Genomic DNA, 23,889 nt, shown 5'->3' on the forward strand with positions numbered 1-23,889 from the left:
CCTTTTCCCTTTCTAAACTCATTATACATCTCTTCCACCATTTCACGTATCGTCATGAAACTATCCAAGAACTAGGATTCTGACCCAAGTGGAGTCTCATCTGCCATCCTTCTTCGTGAAAAGACCCTTCCAATCTCTGGATTCACCTCAGAAAGTTCACCTTCACCTCGTCTGAGCTTCAACCTAGTAAGCATTCAAATCTCCACACAAACTTGTCAAACCTTAAAAACCTTAAGCTCTGATACCACTTGATCCAAAATTGAAAAAGATAATATAGACTGTGTGAAGTTGCTTATGCTACTTAGTGCAATGGATCGATAAGATTGCAAATAACATAAAAACTTAAACAATTATAAAAACAAAATCAAACACATCAACACAACCAAAATTGATAAAGGAGTTCACTAGACTTCCTGGCTGTGTCTCTTGGTCCTTTAGCTTCTAGTGCTAACCTCTTTATTATGTCTTCAAATAGTTATTATAGGTGTGAGCTCAAAAACAGAGTCTCAAACATGAAAAAGGATCTCACCGCTGTGTTCAGCTCGAATCTTCGAGTCGAAATGAGTATACACTTGAACGTACTTGGTCACTCTGACCTCCAGACCCCTTGGAATGGTTCACAACACACTCTCCTATCAAATTTTCTGTTATGGTATTTATATACCACATACAGTTAGAAATTGCCATAAATCCGGAATAATACATTTATAATAGAAACATACTATAAGCCAAAGGACTGGTGGGTGTGGGGTGGACCCCGACTGTCTGGCCTTTTATTGGTGCTGATCTCGAGATCAAACAATATGACGGCTATCACATCCCACTCATCAACTACTCCAGATATTACACCGTTGATCTGTATTGAGGGATCCGACGGCTGTTGCGTGGTCTCGTGCTCCAACTAGCACGTCTGCTAATTCTTCAAAGGCACGCGAGAAAGCAATTTCGAGATGCTACATGTCGATAGTTGAGTGGAATCACACAGATTTTTGGAAAACCATTTCCTATCTTGAAGGCATGCAATAAACCACTTACCACTTCTTTGCCTGAACTCAAATGAGTTTAACGTCTTTTGCATAACTTTATCGCATCCTTTTTCTAGGATAACTTGTTTGCATATTTCGACGTGATATGCGTTGATCTCCTTTGATTGGATGATCTCCACTCTTGTTCGCTGATCCCATTGCCTGTGGTATGAACCAATCGCAAACTGCCACATCACCTTCTGTGCTAACATCATCAAAAACCTATGACTCTTTCCCAGGTTGCCACATTTCCTACTGATATAGGCATTGCCTTTTTGACCTAATCCTTGATTGGCTCTAATTTCTTCATCTGAACTCGGATTTACACACTGTTTGCACCGTTGGCTTTGTATTAACAAGCACTTCAACATGATTCCAATTTCACCTGTATTTGAAGACTTTTGATTTGGAGGCTATGCTGAATCCATTTTGGATCACTAATTCCTTGCAAGAGGAGCCAAGGTGAAAAGTCCTTTTTCTCATACAATGAGGGTGTATATATAACTAAGAGGTGATTATTCACCTTCCTTGTGACTATTCAACCACCCTCATGACTGTTTGACTTCTTATGACTTTTCGAATTTACATGACTCTTCATATTCTAAATTTGTCCTTTGGACTTCCACTTTACAATACACTTTGAATAGGTAATTACATAATCCACAATAATGATGTGGCATATGGTGACTTGTGATAGGAAACGACATGACACTGATGACATGGACTACATGATGATGTGATAGTGCCAAGCTGTCCTTCTTGATGCCTTTTTCTTTGTGTCTTCTTGAAAATATGGTACATTTTCTTCTTCCTCCTCCTCCTCATGACTTGAAGATGAGGAGTCTTCCATGTGATCTTGATCTTCATATTTTGTTATAGTTTGGTGTTCCTTCATCCTCTCATCTAATGATCATCTTATCTCTTCTAATCTATGTGTGTATTCTAGTATGTCCTCCTTCTCCACTTCTCCCTCTTCATCATCTTTCTATGGCATGATAAGGTACTTGTTTTTTCAATTTAATCATGAAGAGATGACATCAATTTGAAAACCCCCTAGTCCAAGATTATGCATATTGATCCATTAACTAAGATGGAATTGGATGGAAGCTGGGAAAAGGGCTCAGTGACTGTGAAGTTGCGCATTTCAAGAAGTCAATGGGAGCCTTGAGCCTTGATACTACATATTGCGTAGTTCATACTAGGCTGAGAGAGAAAACTGTGAAATTATAGAGATCAGTGTGACAGGCTGAGGGGATGAGCACTGGGAGAGCACACTGTGCAGTTTTGGGAGATAAGAGAGACTGGGCCATTTTGCAATTGCGTAGTTCAGGAGCTCAAGGATGAGCTTTGAGGCTAGAGACTAGGTAATGCATAGTTTAGGCCTAGCTGGAAGGCATGATTGTGTAGTTCTGGGCTTGAGCAATGAGGTTGTGAAATGCACATTTTTTGGCTTTGGAATTGAGGTTGCGAAATACACAATCCTAGGCTTGAGCATTGAGGTTGTGAAATGCAAATTTTTGGGAGGTAGAGACTGCGCATTGCACAGTGTCAAGAGACAAGGTCACTACTTGAGCGTTGAGGATGCACAATGCACAGTTCAAGAGGCCTGGATGAGGCTAGGTTGCTAGGAATTTTCTAAAATTTGGCAAGTGTGGGATCGAAGAGATTGTTGTGAACAATGATGTTAGACCGAGAGGTAACTCCACAATGCGAATTGTGTTTCTTCATTAAGATTGCTCATGGATATATACATGGAGGGAGAGACTCTTGGGCTTCACCTCCAAGTGTCTCTTCATATTCCTAATCTCCTTATTTTCTATTTACATTATTTACATAAATTTACTAATCCCAAGGATTAGGTGTCAACATTCCCCCCTTAATCTGAAGGGATGTTGGTGAGTCCAAGCGCTTTGGTGAAGATGTCTACAATCTGCTCATTTGTGGAACAATGACGTAGATGGATTGTCTTGGCCTTAACATGATGTTGAATCAAATTGTATTTTCTATTGATGTGTTTTGTTTGATCATGGAACTTTGGGTTCTTGGCCAACTTTATTGTAGAAGTGTTGTTAATCATGAGTGGATTTGAATGAGCTTGTTTCACCTGCAAATCTTCCAATTTTCCTAAGCCACACAATTTCCTTTGTTGCTTCAATTGTTGCCACATATTATTCCTCTATTGTGGAATCTGCTAGAGCTGATTGTTTGTGTGACCTCTAGGAGGCAACTCCTGATCCAAGACTTATAGCATATCTTAAAGTGGATACCCCAGTTTCTTTATCTCCATCGAAGTTTGAACCAGAGTATCCAATCAAGTTGAAGTCACCCACCTGTGTATACTTGAGTCCAAAGCCTTGAGTTCCCTTCAAGTAATTTAGAACTCTTTTTGCAGAAGATAAATGTCCCTCACAAGGCTTTTGCATAAACGTGGAGAGGATTCAACAAAAAATGAAATGTTTGGTCTAGTAGTAGTCAGGTAGTTGAGACTTCCTATAAGTTGTCTATACTTTGTTGCATCCTCAAATTCTTTTCCTTGAATGGATGTGAGCTTCAAGTTTTGTTCCATTGGAGTAGTCAAAATATTTACTGAGCCATGCCAAACCTATTCAAAATATCTCCAATGTACTTCTTCTAAGAGATGAATATAAACTTTGGATGTTGAGTTACTTCAATACCAAGACAGTAGTGAACATAGCCCACATCATTCATTTCAAAATATTTCATCAATTCCTTCTTTATGGATGCAATGTTACTCTCATTGTTCTCTGTCATAAAAATATCATCTACATACACCACTAGATATACAACTACTTTTCCAACTTTCTTGACAAACAAAGTTGCATCACCAAGATCATAATGTTTGAAGTTGAGTTTCAGAAGATGCTGAGTTAACTTTTCATACCCGGCTCATAGTGCTTTCTTGAGGCCAAAAATGATTTCAAAAGCTTGCATACCTTGTGTTCTTGGCCCTTCACAACAAATCCTTCTGGCTAGGATATAAAAATATTCTCTTTCCAATATCTGGACCATTCAAGAAAGTAGTTTTTACATCCATTTGATGGACTTTCCAACCATTCTAAGCTGCCAAGGAAAAGAGTATTTGGATGGTAGCCCATTTTGTTGTGGGGGGAAAGTCTCCTCATAGTTGACGCCTTCCTTCTATGCAAAACCATTTGCCACAATCCTAGCTTTGTGCTTGTCAAGTGAGCCATTAGCTTTGTACAAGTTCTTGTAGAACTACTTGCATCTAATTGGTTTGGTTCCTAATGGAGGGTCAACCAGATTCCAAGTGCCATTATTTATCAAGGAGTCATATTATTTTTGCGTCTCTTCTTTCCATTCATCATGAGAAGATACTTCTTTGAAGGAATTTGGTTCAAAATATATAGACAAATTCAGTTCACAATGAGAAGAAACATCCATATTAACATGTGAATCAGAATCGTGTACATCACCTCCATTTTCCCTGGTTGAATTTCTTGTTCCTAGGCTTTCCAACTTCATCAGGATGAAAAATTTCAAGGGTCTTTCTTGTTGTAACATTATTTGGTTTTGATAAGTTACTATATTTGTCAAAAATGAATTCAAAATTTTAAGTTAGGATATGAATGAAAAAGAAAAAAATAAAAAGATGTTAGGATAGTTGTACATCTTATATATATCCATATCAAATAAAATGTTAGGAGTTAGTTTCCCTAAAGAATGGAGAAAAAATAAAACAAAAAATGTTAGGCAAATAAAAGAAAATAAAAGATTTGGTTTCAAAAAGAATAAATTCAAAGGCTACTTGTTTAAATGCACCACACCAGAAATGTTAAATTTTTACTAATTGATGATTAATTTCCCTTTAAAGGTATTAATATTTGTTATAAATCTTTTGACATTAAAATTTATGTTATATGGTGCATATATTTGTTTAGGCCAAAGTCATTAGTCAACAAAACATACTCTCAGCTTTAAATAAAAACGCGCATCATCGAATGATGGATTTACTCCTTGCCCAGATCAACGGCACGGAGAAACTTCACACACACCTCAACCATTTCCTATTAACGTGGGGGGTGGAGGTCCAAAACGTGGTTCTAATGGAAGGTGCCCCAACCTTACATATCACAATCTCACAACTCCCCCACCGCTCAAAACCACAAACCATTTGCTACCCTCTCTGAAATCCACCAATGGTTTTCTTCTGCCAATGGTTCTCCATCCCGCACTTTAACCGTTATCCCTTGACCAATCAAACACCACCACCTCACATATATGCTGCCACCTCACATATGCATTGCCAAGATGTCATACCCATTCTTTATATTCGTCCGTTATAGCTCTGCTCCTAAAACGTTAAAGTCGCTACGGTCATAAAATAAACCATTAGCCAAACCCTGCATGCTATAAATAAACCTAAACCCATCTCTTTTTAACTTTAGTTTGAATCTTTACTGTTGGTTGTCGGTGAAACAGTTTCCTTGTACAAAACCTCTTGCCATTTGATCAATCTGTCAGCAGAGTCAAACAATGTACCTACTATCCGTTCAGATGATAACCATCTTACATCTCATTCTTCTATCTATCGCATGGCCCCAAAAGGGAAATCTAAAAAGTAGAATATGAAAGAAAGTGCTGGTAACACCACCCTGGTCGATCTTGACCATGTTCCCCTCGCTAACTCCCTTTTCAAGATTGTAGATGCCAAGTATAAGTTCAACTTCCAGGAACTGCACCTATGGCTAAAAAAAAATACCTTGACCAACAAGACCCAATCAGATTCTAGGAATCATTGTTGCCTTTCTTCAACTTCCCAAAAACACATGATTTCCCTGACTTGATTATTTGGTGCTAAGCCATATATGACCCCGTAAAAAGAGCAGTGGTGGCTCAGAATGGAGAGATTCGGATCACCATCTCTGCTGAAATCATTAACCATATGATCCTAATTCCTCAATTAGACCCTCTCAGCCATTTTCCACAAGAAACACTTATGGATCTGTACCATAAGCTAATCTTTCCACAGAGAGTCCAAATCTTTGAGATATTTTTGCCTGAGGATTCACAATTACCAAAAAGGAACCCACCCTACCCATCTTCCATATTTCCTAAAGCCTCCAGGAATTATATTTCTCTGCTTTCCTACTTGTTAGGTTATCCATATCATCAGTTCGTTGATGAACCCATCCTTGGATTCGTTTCCATCTTCAACAAAGATCAACAACCAAAATTCATGTATAATTACAGTCAGTTCCTAGATGATAATATACATAAACAATTCATGAATCTCACTATATAGGGAGTGTTCAACTACAACTCTGTAATTGTCCACATGTTACTTTTTCAGTAGGGATATATTTTTCCCATCAAGCTCAGCAAACAGGATGAACAAGGAGTGAATAAATTAGTGATTCATTAGACCAAAATAGTCAGGTCAACTTCCACAAGCTCTTCATTCTCAGATTTTATGGATACATTCACACAACTAGTGGCACAACTTCTCAACGGTAAGATAGAGGCAAGGATTGGAGATGAAATAAAGAGGATTTTACACTTAAGTGAGTAGACTAAAACTGGTGATTGGTATTTATACTAGAACTATACAGAGATAAGGGTATATGGTGTTGAGAGACTAAGTCCCCTAGGGTTTTGGGTCAACACCCTAGCAGAGCAAGGGGTTATCTACAGTAAAAGACAAGCATTCCATGCAGACATGATACTTAAATAAGCAAACTATGCAAAGAGATGTGCACCTGGGGGTCCTTCGTTCGAGTAGATCTGTTAGGGTCCCACCCTAACCCCCTTATTTATGTCATGGGATCACGTCATAGTCAAGAGTCAATAAAGCCCATATTAATAATTGTAAGTGGTTAACCCGCAGTTAATGTCGGGACCACAGTTAGTTGCAAATGGGCGGTAGTATTAGTTAGAGTCAATAAAGCCCATATTAATAATTGTAAGTGGTTAACCCGCAGTTAATGACGGGACCACAGTTAGTTGCAAATGGGCAGTAGTATTAGATAGATATTGCATATATAAAGGATAGAGACTCCCTGCGAGGAGATTGTGTCTTGTTTTGTAATCGAGCTCTGCTCTATTGGAGGTTGCCCCCTCGAAGAGGCCTGTGAACATTTCTCTCTGGATAATAAAATCTTTGCTATTCTGTGCTCTGGGTATATTTTCTTCGCATATTTTATGTCTCAGTATCTTTTCTTCGCTATTTCTGTGTCTGGGTCTCGCTTTGCAGGTTAAGAAGCATAACAAGTGGTATCAGAGCACTTTCCAGGGCTCGGTGGGATCTCCAAATTTTAGCAAAATTTTTTTAGGCTAGAGACGTGTTCCGGCGTCTTTAAACCATGGGATCTGTCGTTAAGCGCATAAACCTGCGGATTTGGGGAGGCATGCACGCAGGAAATACAAGAGGTGGTCACATCTGTTGGACTCCCTTGTAACCCCTGTGGGTACCCCTTCGAGTAGTAGCGGATTAGACAGAACCGCGCACGGACTGTCTTCCACGTACCCTCTGGGTATATAGGAAGCCCCCTAGCTCCCTTGAAACCTCGCCATAGATAAAACTTCGGCCGTCTTGTTGCTACAGTACACCGAGAACAGCACTCGGAGAGATTACTCGCCCGTACGATAGGGTAGTCGGGTTGTACGGCTAAGGGTACGGTCGATCCTCCTTAGTTAGAGCCCTGAAACATTGGGCCGAGTACTACTGTCAGACCCTTATGTATATTGCGATCTGTAGCACCTGACACTCCCCAAGACCATAGTTCCCTTTTCTATTGGGGGATCACACATCATCTATTCCAGTCAGGAGAGGCAGTTGTTCAACCATTCAGATCTCTTAGATCCACCAGATCGGATATTTCAGATCAGCAGCAGCAGTGTTCCACCATTCAGATATCTCAGATCTATCAGATCGGAGTAGTTGCGAAGGGTTCCTGTACCTGCATATGATTTTCGCAAGACTTTTGGTGGCATTGACATTTTGAGGATTTGGTGACTGCAGTATTGATCAGAAAGGAGTAAAACTCCGTTCGGAGTTTTCCAAAAAAAAAAAAAAAAAAAAAAAAAAAAAAGAGTCTGGGATCTGCCGGGGTGTTTATTGGTGACCTAGCCCATCAGAATCAGGACGACGAGCTGAGCAAGGTGGTACCATTCAATTCTTAGTAAAAAAATTTCGGCGGTCCCAAATTTTCGTCAGCCGAGTGTATGGTAGAAACTCGCGCTCAAGCAATGGCCGCTGAAAGGATGGACAAACTAGAAGAAGAGGTGCACCTCATCAACTCTACGATGGCACAGATGCAAACTCTTCTCAAAGGATTAGAGGGCCTCTTAACAGACAAGGGCAAGATGCCAGCCCACGAGGAGGAGTATAAGGGCCATGACTACCCTGAGGGGGAATCTAGCCACTCTCCTCACATATGGCACACCCACCCACCACCCAATCAGAGACCTCCCAAGTTGGATATGCATAAATTTGACGGGTCTCACACGTCAGCATGGCTAGCACAAATGGAGCAGTATTTTCAATTGAATCATATCGTAGATGAGGGGTCTAAGCTTATGGTGGGCACCATGTACTTGGACAGTGAACGATGGGAATGGAAGGAATGGTATCAGCGATGCAATGGACAATTTTAGAGTTGGGGCCAATTTACCAAAGCTCTACAAAATCGCTTTGAACAGGAAGACTCTTTCTTGGGGCGTCTGACTAAGCTCCGACAGACGGGTACAGTGGATGAATATATTACCGCTTTTGAAGCCTTAGCATTCCGCACTAAGGCTCTCACAGATGAATTCTACATGGAATGCTTTATCAGCGGTCTTAAAGAAGCCATCAAAGCTCAGGTTATACTCCACCACCCCCCCACATGGAACGAGGCTTGCCAGATAGCCCGTAAGGTGGAACGGGCATTAGCAGCTCAATCCAGCCGCCTCAACTTTGCCGCTAAAGGTCGTCCCTCACAGGCTCCCAATATGACCCAAACACTCAAGATTCAAAAGGTGTCACCTGCAGAAATGGCCGAAAGAAGGAGGCAAGGACTATGTTACTACTGTGATGAAAAATACTCCCCGGGTCATAAATGCAAAGAGCACAAGTTTTTTCAAATCGATGCCACTGAATACAGCTCCGCCGAGGACGATCCACCACTTGAGGAACCAGAGGCAACCGAAGAAGATAACCAACAGGAGATGGTATCTGATGAACCAATGATTTCGCTGCATGCATTGGCTGGAATCTCTTCCCCTCAAACTCTTAAAATCAGGGGTTTTATTAAACATAGGCCAGTAATAGTTTTGATTGATAGTGGAAGTACCCATAATTTCATCCACCAAAAGATCGCTGAAGCAGCGCATTGTTATGTACGAGCAGTTTCTAACTTCCAAGTCCAGATTGCAGATGGAGGCACAATGAAATGTGAAGGTCGCTGTGAAAATGTCAAAATTCAAATGGGGGATTATCAATTGAAAACCCACATGTTTGCAATACACATGGGGGGTTGCGACATTGTCCTAGGGGCGGAATGGCTCCGCACTCTTGGGCCAATCACAATGGATTTCCAGGAGTTATATATGAGTTTTAAGCAGAACGACTACACACATACCCTCCGTGGGCTACAAGCAGGAGCCCCTTCTATCATAAGCTCGCATCGTATGGAAAAATTGTTAAAAAAGGGCCATCATGGAGTAGTAGCTCAATTTAATTCCATCCAGGTAGTAGATACCATGTCTGCGCCAATTCATCCTGAGATGCAACAAATTTTGAATAAACATCGGACGGTCTTTGACAAACCTCATGAACTTCCACCTTCGCGAGGGGAACATGATCATAGCATCACATTGGTCCCAGGGGTCCAACCCCCAAATGTGCGGCCATACAGACATCCGTTCACCCAAAAGAATGAAATAGAAAAAATCATCAAGGAATTGTTGGAAGCAGGTGTCATTCGTCCCAGTATTAGTCCTTACTCATCTCCAGTCGTCATGGTCCTCAAGAAAGATGGGGAGTGGCGGATGTGTCCAGACTTCAGGGCCCTCAATAAGTTAACAGTCAAAGATAAATTTCCCATCCCAGTGGTTGACGATTTGCTGGACGAACTCAATGGGGCTCAATTCTTCACTAAATTGGATCTTCGCTCAGGCTACCACCAAATCCGCATGAAGGAAGTGGACATTCCCAAGACAGCTTTCAGAACTCATGAAGGCCATTATGAGTTCTTGGTCATGCCATTTGGTCTCTGTAATGCCCCCTCCACTTTTCAGAGCCTTATGAATCACCTCCTCAAACCATATCTCAGAAAATTTGTCCTAGTCTTCTTCGATGACATCCTCATCTATAGTGACACTTGGGCGGCACATCTTAAGCATGTGGATATCCTCTTGCAACTGCTCTACAAGCATAAATTATTTGTCAAAATGTCTAAGTGTGCGTTTGGCAAGGAAGAAGTTGAGTATTTAGGCCACATTGTGGGCCGTGAAGGTGTCAAGGTTGATCCCAAAAAGATTCAGGCAATGCAAGAATGGCCTCAACCTAAGACCTTGAAAAGCTTGAGAGGATTTTTGGGTCTCACAGGCTATTATCGTAAATTTGTCCGCAACTATGGCCGCATAGCAAAGCCCCTGACGCAACTTCTCAAGAAAAATTCATTCTTCTGGAACGACGAGGCACAACAGGCATTTACCGCTCTCAAAACCGCTATGTGTTCCACTCCGGTCTTAGCACTACCGGACTTCACCAAAACATTTGTCATCGAATTTGATGCTTCGGGAACAGGTATTGGAGCAGTATTAATGCAGGAAGGGCGACCATTGGCCTTCACCAGCCAACAACTAAGTGGGAAGAACTTGGGCCAATCTACCTATGAGAAGGAAATGATGGCCATCTTACATGCAGTGGAGACCTGGCGACCTTACTTGTTGGGGCGACGTTTCCAAATCCGCACAGATCATCACAGTCTCAAATATTTTTTGGAGCAACGCCTATCCTCCCCTCAACAAAATAAATGGTTAGCCAAAATGCTGGGTTATGATTATGAGATCATTTACAAGAAAGGGAAAGACAACAAGGTAGCAGATGCATTGTCACGCCAATTTGAGGAGGAAAGTACTCTGCTCGCAATATCCCTCCCCATTCCAGACTGGATTGAAGAGGCTCGCGGGGAATGGTTTTCGCATCCTGAGCTCTCCCAACTCATTTCTCAATTACAGGCAGATCCTAATTCTAGCAAAGGCTACTCGTGGCAGAATGATATTCTTTGCTACAAGGACAGAGTCGTCATATCACCAACCTCCACCCTCAAAAGTCGCATTTTGGCAGAATTGCACTCCTCCCCCATTGCAGGACATTCGGGCTTTCAGAAGACATATGCTCGCACCAGACGATCATTTTTTTGGACTGGTATGAAACAGGACATCCTTACTTTTGTAGCAGAATGTGACGTCTGTCAACGCCACAAGGGAGAAACAGTCAACACACCAGGCACATTACAACCATTGCCCATTCCGGCATCAATTTGGATGGAGGTCTCCATGGATTTCATTACAGGTCTTCCAAAGTCGGGGAACAAATCAGTCATCATGGTGGTCGTAGACCGACTATCGAAGTATGCTCATTTTTGCGCTCTACCCCAACCATTCACACCTACTTTGGTTGCTCAAACCTTCATGGATCAAATCTTCAAATTGCACGGCATGCCCACTTCGATTGTGTCCGACCGTGACCCAATCTTCACTAGTAATTTTTGGCAGGAGCTCTTCAGAATACAAGGCACGCAACTCAAACTCAGTACCTCATATCATCCACAAACAGATGGTCAAACCGAAGCAGTCAACAAATGTCTAGAAACCTACCTTAGGTGTTTCACTTCAGAAAAACAACACCTTTGGGCACAGTGGCTACCTCTGGCGGAATGGTGGTACAACACCAACTATCATGCCACCACCAAAATGACTCCCTATGAAGCAGTCTATGGACAACTTCCGCCGTCCCCTACTTCTTACCTAACGGGGTGCTCCAAAGTACAAGCAGTGGATCAACTCTTACAACACCGTGCAACCATGTTGGCACACTTGCACGAGAATCTTCATCAAGCTCAGAACCGTATGAAGCAATAGGCTGACCAACATCGCTCAGAGCGCCAATTTCAAGAAGGGGATCAGGTCTTCTTGAAGCTGCAACCATATAAGCAGACCTCACTCAAAGACAAGGGCTGTCAAAAGCTCTCTCCAAAATTCTACGGACCATATCAAGTACTTCAGCGCATTGGAGAAGTGGCGTACAAGCTGGCTTTGCCACCTACAGCAAAAATCCATCCAGTTTTCCATGTATCGTGCCTCAAGAAAGTGATTGGGAACAATTTCCGTATTCAAACCAGTCTACCGGAATTGGATGAAGAAGGATCAATATGGCTTCAACCTGAACAGGTTCTAGACACACGAGACAAGCACCTGCGTGGCCGCGTGATTAAGGAAGTCCTCGTCAAATGGAAAGACACCTCGCCGGAAGATGCAACTTGGGAACCAGCTGCTATTCTTCAGCAGTTTCCGCAGCTTCAGCCTTGAGGACAAGGCTAGTCTTAAGGGGGAGGGCATGTTAGTGTCCCACCCTAACCCCCTTATTTATGTCATGGGATCACGTCATAGTCAAGAGTCAATAAAGCCCATATTAATAATTGTAAGTGGTTAACCCGTAGTTAATGTCGGGACCACAGTTAGTTGCAAATGGGCGGTAGTATTAGTTAGAGTCAATAAAGCCCATATTAATAATTGTAAGTGGTTAACCCGCAGTTAATGACGGGACCACAGTTAGTTGCAAATGGGCGGTAGTATTAGATAGATATTGCATATATAAAGGATAGAGACTCCCTGCGAGGAGATTGTGTCTTGTTTTGTAATCGAGCTCTGCTCTATTGGAGGTTGCCCCCTCGAAGAGGCCTGTGAACATTTCTCTCTGGATAATAAAATCTTTGCTATTCTGTGCTCTGGGTATATTTTCTTCGCATATTTTATGTCTCGGTATCTTTTCTTCGCTATTTCTGTGTCTGGGTCTCGCTTTGCAGGTTAAGAAGCATAACAAGATCCAACCAGGTTTCAAACCCTCTTGGAGTTCCTCTCGATCCTTGACCTACAAAACAACCAATTCAAGGAAGCATAGCAATATACGGACAAAGTATCATATAGAAATCAACTTCATAACATATTGAAATATGGTTAATTATACATTGAAACAATTATTCATATGTAAACTAACAACAACATCATATGCATAAAGAAGATTGATTTTCGGAAAAATACAAATGTTTCTTTATTGCAGATAACTAAAACAAAGCAAGGAATGATATCACCTAAATCTTCCTCTTGCTGGCTCCAAGCGGAACCGTCCTCTGGGTCCGTCCAATCCCAAGTCTTCAAAAGGCTCCTTCCATGACTCACACAAGGATATCTCAACTAGTGAAATGACATCAAAACTCAAGGAAACAAGGGTTTCCTGTAGTGGGGGAAGTGCTGGAAGCACAGGGATCTTCAGACTTGATCAGGGATAATCTCAACAAAGTAATTATGTATCTTCTCTCCCCCTTAAGGCCTTCCCATTGAAGCCTTTTTATACTTCTCCCAAAGTAGTTTTTTAGTTGGGGATTCATTGGGAACAGTTGGGGCCACAGCAAGGATAATTTTAGGGGCGAATGTTCACCCTTTGGCGAAATTAAGGGGTTTTAAATTTTTAGTGGGCGAATATTTTGTATCATAGTACATTTTTACAAATCACCTCAAATAGCCCACCTTATTTTAAGGGAGAGGGTAAAAAAGGTAAATTTAGCCCTTGAAATTAGGACTTACAACCTTCCATTCGCCCATTTTCAAGAATAGGTTTTATTTAAGTGAATCCATTCGCCCATTTTCAAGAATAGGTTTTATTTAAGTGAATCCTATGGGCCAAATACCATATATATAAAATAGGTATGGTAAATTAATAAAAATATAAATAAATGAGAGGTATGGTAAATAAATAAAACATTTTTTGTATTTACTCCATAAGTCACCTTATATACATGTAAGGGTGTAAACAAATAAAAATATAAGTAAAGTGGAGGTAAGGTAAATAAATAAAACGTCTTTTTATACTTACTCAAAAGGTATGGTAAATAAATAAAAATATAAATAAACTAGACGTATCGTAAATAAATAAAACCTCTTTTTATATTTAGTCCATAACCCTCATTCTATTTATGAAGGCTCAAGAAAGAGGTTTTATTTAAGTGAATCCTATGGGCCAAATACCATATTTGTAAAAGAGGTATGGTAAATTAATAAAAATATAAATAAACGAGAGGTATGGTAAACAAATAAAACATTTTTTTATATTTACTCCATAAGTCACCTTATATTTACGAACACTCAAAAAATGGGTTATATTTAGGTGAAACCTATGGCCAAAATACTATGGGACAAATACCATGGACTAGATTGTTATTAATACCATGCAAAAAACCATTATTAACCCTAATATTAGAATTAATAAAAATAAAAATGGCACATGGTATTGACCCATGGTATTCACCTGGAATGTAGCCTATTTAAATGGGGGAATTAAACCAGCTTGTAGCCTATGCTAAGATTCACTAGGACTTTACAAAGTTTTATTATTTAGTGAAAGACTCGCCAAGGTCTTACAAGATTTTATAATTGAGTAAAATATTTGCCATACCTGGTGAGAGATTCGCCAAAAAATTATATATACATATTATATTATTGATAAAATCGCCTTCCATTTTTCCTCTATACCATGGAGATTCGCCCATTCATTATATTTATAAATTTAGGGGGGGGTCTTAAAATTTTCCCTGGGCCACAGGCACTAATAGGTAATCATTAGGTAAAACCTGTGATCTCCACTCGAAATTAAGGAGATTTAATTTTTTTAAGTGTTTTAAGACATATACGTGGGTTGGGTATACACTGACCCGCGTACACGTGCGTTTAGCTCAGGGAAATGTCACGTACAGGGAATAAAAAACTGTTTTTTAAGTATTTGGATCAAGTCTGGAAGGAGGGGTTGCCCTAGGCCATAAATGCAGCATCACAAATATCAACGATGAGATTTGGAGCTATAGAAGATGCACCCATTATATGAGGTTAGAAGGGGTACATGATGGCTGAAATGTATTAAGTACATGGAAAGGAAACCTGTCAAAAACTGAGAAGGACTTCACCAGATTTCAGCCTGCCAAGCCAGAAAAGGAGATCAGAAAGAAACATTATCTGAGGTAGGCATACCCATGCTCAGAGAAAGTAAAGCATGTCCGCATATAAAGTACAAGTGGATCCACTGTGTATACAAGTATAAGGAATTGAAAGTACATAATGGATCATTTGATCACGATCGAACAAGTACATGTCTGAATGTCACATATAAGATGATGATCAATGAAGCTGAAGGATGGAGCTGATCACTGATGTCAAAAAATGATCCCGATAGTACCAAATGAACATGATGGAATAATATGGTACTACATCGCAACTCGGATGCCAGCATATAAGATGTTGTTGTGAAGGACTGCAACATATAATGTGGAATAGTGTCAACTAGCAGCAACATGAGCAACTGTCAAGTGAACCAAAGAATGCTTATGCAACCTGAGGTCTTCACCGACCGCCGTGGTACATTTTTACACAATGGGAATAAATGATCTGAAGTCGACCATGTGAGAAATCGTTTTATTACTGGTCATTGATGTATACCATTAACAAACACGAGACTACTCACCGATAATGATAATGAGAATCAAGGTACCCAGTACAATTTAACAAGTGCAAATAAATGAGCTGAAGTCGAACACCTGTAAGAATCTATCAATTAGGAGACAATGATGGTTTCCCATTGTCGATAGCGAAAGATCTGCTACTGATGACTACAAAGCCCAAGGTATTGCCAAATGGACTCTAGACCTTTGCCCTAAAGCAATGGGTCGTATTCGATAGGGAAAGATTTGCTAGAAGGAAGGCATTAAGGCATCCTTCATCAATCTAGCGCGAGTGTAACACGTATGCCAATAATGTGGAAGGAATTGGACCAAAAAGATGTAGTAACCTAACCGAAGCACGTTTTCGGCGTACAAAAGATGTAGCTAGCGCATGACAGAAACCCTCTGAACCAATCAATAATGAAAGCTGACACAGAGGTGAGGTATCCACCAATAGGGTCAAATGGAAACCAAGGTATTGCACGAATCCCAATGTGTGATAATGTAAGCTGACGTCGAACACAAGGGAAACCACTCAGTCAAAGACCCATGATACTGATCGATGTTGAGCACAAGGTGACCTATCAATAATGAAAATAGGGTCAGGGTGCAACTCTAGGCCTATCCTCAGAGAAAGATGTCGTCGTCAATAAGGACAAGAACCGCCAACAAGAATTCAATGAAGACATTATCAAACCAGCATGAGTAAAGGACCAATATAACTGATCTGATGATAGACAAGACACTGACAACCAAGGATGGCCGAGTGAAAAATAGGTCAAGAGACACCGCAGAGAGGACAACTCAGGCTTACTTCCCTTGAACAAAAGCACGACTCAAATGATGACTTTGTGGCAGCATATGATAACTTTGTATAAGCTTGTCACGCCGGAGGTATGAATGAACTCTCCATATGATTGGAAGAGATAACCAATCGAAGGAGGATTGAAATAACAAGGTTACGGCATACCTAAGCCAAGCTAGATCCCACTCAAAAGGAAGAGACACTTTGTTTGAGTGCTTTGTTCAAGGGCGACACGACTCTAGCTACCAACAATAAATGGAAATATTGTCCCGTTCCCATTCTTTTTTGGAATATATAATTTTTTTTTCTTTTTTATTAAGCTGGAAAATAATAAAAGAATGCTATAGTACAGTGGAAAGAACAAGTTTCAGTGAAATAGATGATCTAGTTCCTGGGACGGGAACATTCCTATGCTCAATGCAGGGAGGCAAAACTGGTCAAGGAAACCCAAAGGGATGTTCCTTCCATGGGTTTGAAGGTGTGTCAAGTTGCAGAAGCTACGGATTGCAAGTTTGATTTTTTCAGAAGACATGGTCAAAAAGTGGCTTAAACACGAGTCCAAGTGAAGTCGACTCAAGGCCAAAAGGTGCAAATGGTTAAAATGCAATGTAGTAGTACAACTCAAAAAAAAGGAGCCTCTAGGGTATAAGGCTAGAACGAAGAGAAGAAGCAAAGAGGAATGAGTCTTTAGCGCATAAGTCATGGCGGGACTAAAGAGGACTCCCAAGCCTAGGGAAAAAACAATCGGCATGAGTGCCAAGTGACAACAAGGTACTAACTAGGGCACCCATGATAAGGTAGGCTCTACCACACAAGTCATGATACTTCTAAGCAATGAGAAGGTTCCGCACCATAACTTGGTGGGGTCGATCCTAAGGCCAAAATGGGAAAGGAAACTGATAAGTGCACAATGCAGGTGGAAAAACCTAACCTATATGCCAGTTTCGAGAACCAATACCTGTCAGAACGGACCAACCATAAAAATTTCCAAAGGAGAAATCTTCCAAGTTCTGTAAACATAAATAGGAACACTAGACAAGAAGTTAATACATCCCACATATAAACTTCATATAAAATCTTGTGTTATAGAAAACAAAACTTGAAAATGCATACCTTATATATACAATATGGTACAGGGAACCACGCAACCTTGCGGCTTACGCATAATAGTTCTTCTGGACAAACCACTTGTAGGGCTCAGGCCAAGGACTCCTTTGGTAGTCAAAACTCATGGCTTCAAAGAGTTCCTCCTGTGAAGGCAAATCAAGTTCCGAGAAATCATGAGGACTACAAGGATCAAAAGAGGGAATTAATGGGTCCCATGTCCCTATAGGAAGAATCTCTCGGTCAACAGTTGGGACCAAGTCCCAAGAAGGAGAGTAATAATTCAAAGGATCCTTCTGAGAAGCGATTGAATATTGAGGATTCAATGCCACATAATTCACCCGTGGCGGGGTATAGTCTACTTGAACACTTGGAACAAACCAAGGGGTATTCTACAGTAAGGTCGAATTAGGGTGGTGATTATTAGATGTAAGCTGATCAATAGTGACCATATTCCCTTTACGAGGAAAGCACATCACTCTAAAGAGTGAAGACACCACAACATTTGTAGCATAGACATAATCACACCCAAGTAGCATATTAAAGTCTAAAGGGCTATCAACCAGCAACATATCGATTAAGACAGTCTTCCCACCTAAAGTAATAGGCAATTGAGGAAGAACACCCATAGATTCACCAGGTCTTCTATCATAGGCTAACAACTGACTCTAAGCTGTCAACAACTTTGGGGAACCCAAAGCTTTCCAAGTCAAAGAGGATATAATACTTGCAGAGGATCCTTCATCCACCATACATTGATAGACATTTGTGGAATTAACCTTGACCTTTATTTGGAAAGGTGTAGCAGAAGGAAGATGAGGCTCGACAAGATTATCCCAATCAAAGGAGACACTCCTAGAACTTGGAGGGGGAACATCTGAAGAAGCCAGAATTCACCCTATACCAAAAGACTCTATACTAGAGATCAAAAAGACTCTTTTGTTAGGCACTTCACCCCCCAAAAGAGGAGTGCAATCAACTAGAGATTGCACTGGCTCTACCACATTATCAAACAATGGTTGATGGGATTGTTGAGAAACCATATCAGATCCAGGAGTAGAAGAACTTTCAGACTCGGACCATATCCTTTGTACCTCTGGAATACTAGGGCATAAATGAGTAAGATGGTCTCCCTTGAATATCTTACAAGGGAACTTAGGTTTAAAACTTCTACATCCAAGTTTCTTATCAACCTCCATTCCACCAACATGTCTAGCAGTGGTTTGCGGAGAGTCCTGAACATGACTTGCAGAGGTCGGTGACTCTTTGCTAGTATGACTTGCAGTGACTAGATTTATGCCCCAGCATGACTTGCAGTGGCTAAAGGCTGATCTCCAACATGACTAGCAGAGGTTGATGATGACTTGCTAGTATGACTTGTAATGACTAGACTCGTGCCCCCAGCATGAGTTGCAGCGACTGACAACTCATCTTCAACATGACTAGCAGAGGTTGATGACTCTTTGATAGTATGACTTGCAGTGACTAGATTTATGCCCCCAACATGACTTGCAGTGGCTAAAGGCTGATCTCCAACATGACTAGCAAAGGTTGATGATGAATGGATAGAATTATTCTTCTTCTTCGTCTTCCTCTTTCTCCTCTTTTTATATTTCTTATTACAAGAAGGAGGAGAAAAAGGAATGCTAGATTTCTCTTTGAAAGAAGATGAACAATTAACATCCATGCAATGCCCTTGAATAAAGAATTCAATTTAGAAGCTTCAAGAGCATTTGGAATATTCAGAGTGGACCATAGCCACACTGGTAGTCCAACATTCAATCCAAGAATATTCAAGGTGGCCATCAAGGGAGTACCAACATTTTCAAAGAAAGAAAAATCACAAGGATCACCTTTTGGGAGGGTGCCTTGGCTGGTTTCCATAGGAATATAAGCCATATCTAATTGATTCATAGACCCTTGCCTTATGGAAATGTAGAAATAACTTTTCAAGGAAGATATACACACAATAAAAACCTTTTCCCTTGAGGAGGCAACTCCACAACTTTCGAAAGAACAACCAAAAGCCTTTCAAGATCGGCGGAGTGGTAAGTCAGTCACTCAAATACCAAGTCTAAAAGGTGACTAGACAAAAATACCTAAAGCCAACTATATACAAGGAGCAAAGAGCACTCAACTATAAAGTCCCTAAAAGAAGTCAGCCACTTAAACAACTTTCAACTATTTCCGCTCCGGGTGATGAGGACTGGACACCAAAATACAAGAAAGTGAAGTAGGGGCCTTCCAAAGATAGTCTGGGATAATGACAGCCTAGGCCTACCAACGAAGGTATCATAGGAAGTTACCCTGACCTCCAAACAATAGCTTGTGCTAGTGCAAGCCCCCGAGCTTCGCAAGGGTGCCCTCCAAAAGTACTGTTGAGAGTGATACAACCTCAACCTCAGGTGCCACGGGATTCCCATCCACAGCCACCCATGTAGATCCCTAGGATAAGCAACTAAGGTTACCAACTCATGTTAGAAGCCAGGCGGAATAGTCTTGAGGTAAGATCCGACAAGTAGGAGAGGGGGTATCTCTCTTCCTTATCTTCAAAAACCCTCGTGCTTAACTCCCAGATCCAGAGCTTTCTTGGTCTCCCTAACACTATTGGATTTTGACTCTTTATTTAGACTTCTATGTTTGACAGTTTAAAGTGGCCTTGGAGAGTTTTCTCTCCACTCACCTAATCCAAGGCCCTAAATATCCTAAAATTTGTTGGTGTGTCTAAATTGAAAATATAAAAAAAGTTCTAGTATATTTTATTTAGCGCTTGTTTTTAAGGGCTGTTCTTTTTAAGTCAAAGGGACAATACGGAAGTGAAACTGATGATGTGTGTATGACTCAACCAAAAACAAAGAAAAAGTAACTACATGAATGCAATAATTTTTCTTTCAATGAAAAGAAACTTCTACTTGGGTTCTACGAAACTTTGATAGAGCAAAAACTTTTTCTTTTCTTTTCTTGCAACACACTTCACATATGCAAAAACTAAAAAGATTACTAATGCATTAACAATGCAAAACTATCCTAATGCACGGTGTAATGAAGATGCAAGAAAGCTAAGATTACTCTAAATCAAAGAATGAAAGCAAATTGTTTATCGCTTCTAATTAGCCACCTTAGATGTTCAGATAGAATATAAGTTCCTAATACTAATTTTTGTACAAACACTAAAAGCAAATCTTAAGACAAACAAAATGCACTCTCACTCACAAAAAGAAACCAAATCAAAACAAGGCAAAAGAAAGAAAAAACCAAGTTTTTAAGAATTTTTTTTTTCAAAAAAGTAAAAACACAACTTTTCAAAAGCGTTCCAAATACTATTGAAGACTTTAAGACCGAAAAATAGGCAACAAAAACACTTTTCCTGTTATCAACTCAATATGGGTGAAAAATCAACGAAATAGGTATTTCAAGATGCCCCAAATGACCAAAAAGCAACAAAAAGAGATTGGTGACAATGATCAAAAGACCAAGAAAGACAACTTTCAAAATCGTCAATCAACAACTTTCAAAAAGCGAGAAAGGAAAATGGCCACAAGATGCAGTTTTGACACAAAGCAAGAAGATCACAAAGATTGAAACCAATATTTCTGCTCTGGAAGGAAAGAACAACCAAGATTCTCAGAAAGAAATCTCATGTGCTCAAACACAAATGATGACACTTACAACAAAACAAAACAAGACCAAAACTTTCCACAACAGGAGAGAATTCAAAACCGTAAACTTGCTGCAAAACCAAGGACTGAAAACAAAAACTGACTGCTTAGGAAATACTCAAACCAGCAAACAAATCTTCTGAGACAGAAAGACTTGAAAAAATCTTGGAAAATTAGGGTATACGTGACTGTGTCAATACATAATTTCATGTATACACAATTCAGCCCAAAGAAACCTGCGTATACGCAGGTTCATATGGGGAAACTTGCGTACATATGCTACTGTAACCTAACAAAACTGCGTGTATGACAGTTCACAAGAAAAAACAAAAAAGAGATCTGAAGAAACTGCTTAGACTTAAAGTCTGAGTTCCTACAGGAACATACAAATCAGTTACAGCAAGAACACCAATGATTGAACCCTGATTGGCTTAAATTAACCCAAACTAGGAACAACAGTATTGTTGTCCCCAGTGGAGTCGCCAATTCTATTGAGGGACTAAGTCCCCTAGGTTTTTGGGTCAACACCCTAGCAGAGCAAGGAGTTATCTACAGTAAAAGACAAGAATTCCATGCAGACATGATACTTAAATAGGAAAACTATGCAAAGAGATGTGCACCTGGGGGTCCTTTGTTCGGGTAGATCTAGCCAGGGTTCAAACCCTCTTGGAGTTCCTCTCGATCCTTGAACCTGAAAAACAACCAATTCAAAGAAGCATAGCAATAAATGGACAAAGTATCATATAGAAATCAACTTCATAACATATTGAAAGATGGTTAATTATACATTGAAACAATTATTCATATGTAAACCATACCAATAACTTCATATGCATATTGCAGATAACTAAAACAAAACAAGGAATGATATCACCTGAATCTTCCTCTCGCTGGCTCCAAGTGGAACCGTCCTCTGGGTCCATCCAATCCCAAGTCTTCAAAAGGCTCCTTCCATGACTCACACAAGGATATATCAACTAGTGAAATGACATCAAAACTCAAGGAAACAAGGGTTTCCTGTAGTGGGGGAAGTGCTAGAAGCACAGGGATTTTTAGACTTGATCAGGGATAATCTCAGCAGAGTAATTATCTCTCTTCTCTCCCCCTTAAGGCCTTCCCATTGAAGCCTTTTTATACTTCTCCCAAATTATTTTTTTAGTTGTGAATTCATTGGGAATGGTTGGGGCCATGAGCACTAATAGGTAATCAACAGGTAAAACCCATGATCTTCGCCTGAAATTAATGAGATTTAATTTTTTAAGTGTTTTAAGACATATACGTGGGTTGGGTATACACTAAGCCGTGTACACACGCGTTTATCTCAGGGCAATGTCGCGTACAAGGAATAAAACACTAATTTTTAAGTATTTGGATCAAGTCTAGAAGGAGGGGTCGCCCTAGGCCATAAATGCAGCATCACAAATATCAAGGGTGAGATTTGGAGCTATAACATATGGTTGCGAGCTTGCACCATATAAGCTGCCCAAGTATGTTCCTATGAGAATCTTTTCTCTGGAATATATTAGGCAGATTATCAACATGGACGACCTGCACTTTATGTGAGGAAAAAGGAAAGATCAATTTAAAATCAAGTCAATGATTATATCATTCATTTGCAACACTAGATCAGCTGGTGTTGAGGCTGATACATTGTTAAAGAAAATGAATTCCCAGCATATATTTACGTCATCTTATGACCCTTTTGGTATAATTTCTTCCTTGAGAGTTGAATTAAAAATGACTCCCTATAATCATACTCCAAGACTAGAAATAGAAAAGTTCACGAATCAAGAGAAGTGGGCTGATGGGACACTTCAAGAGGCGGATGAATATGTTTTATCCACCCACAATGAACAAAATCCAGTTGCTCAGAGCAAGCAATAGAAAAGGGTGAGAGAGGAGACATTATCTTCTGAAAGAGATTATGAAAGGATTCATTTTACAACAGAAGAAGCCAAAGATTGGCTTGACACCATCAACAGAATAAAATCAAATAGTAATAATTGATCTCAGAGATCTAGAAGATTCTACATCAGCAGGAGCTAGTGTTCCAAGAACTCCTCCTATAGCTTCACCTTCTAGGGAACCTCTAGAAATCATTCGGTCCACAAGAACTAGTTCCTCGGATGATCAGAACATATTCTCAAGGTTCCTTGAGATTAAACAGAAGAATAAGACTTTGAAGTCTAACGTAAACATCCAATTCTAGAAACAAACATCAACTTCCCAGCGTAGGCTTCTTTCTTCTTTCGACAGTGAGAAAGGCAGAATGTAGATGGATTTCTTGCAAGACCAAATCCCATTTCCTAAGTCTCCATCATATTATAAAAAGACTCTATTTTCATTTGATGCCAAGAAAATCCTTCCAATTGACTAGATGGATATGCACAAATAGACTGGTGAGATGTTTTTTTCCACCATGACAACTACATCTATGTCTCTTTCCAAAATTAGGCCTGCCCTATCCAATGTTCAGTCTTAGCTCAAGATAGAAAATATTTCTTCATTAGCCAAAGATAACAAAGTAAAGGCACTGGAGGACTTAGTGATTAAAGTAGGAT

This window comes from Pinus tabuliformis, chromosome 4_1 (genome assembly GCF_031772625.1).
Source record: "Pinus tabuliformis cultivar Carrire ecotype Pingquan chromosome 4_1, CPIR1, whole genome shotgun sequence".
In the NCBI taxonomy this organism is placed as follows: domain Eukaryota; kingdom Viridiplantae; phylum Streptophyta; class Pinopsida; order Pinales; family Pinaceae; genus Pinus; species Pinus tabuliformis.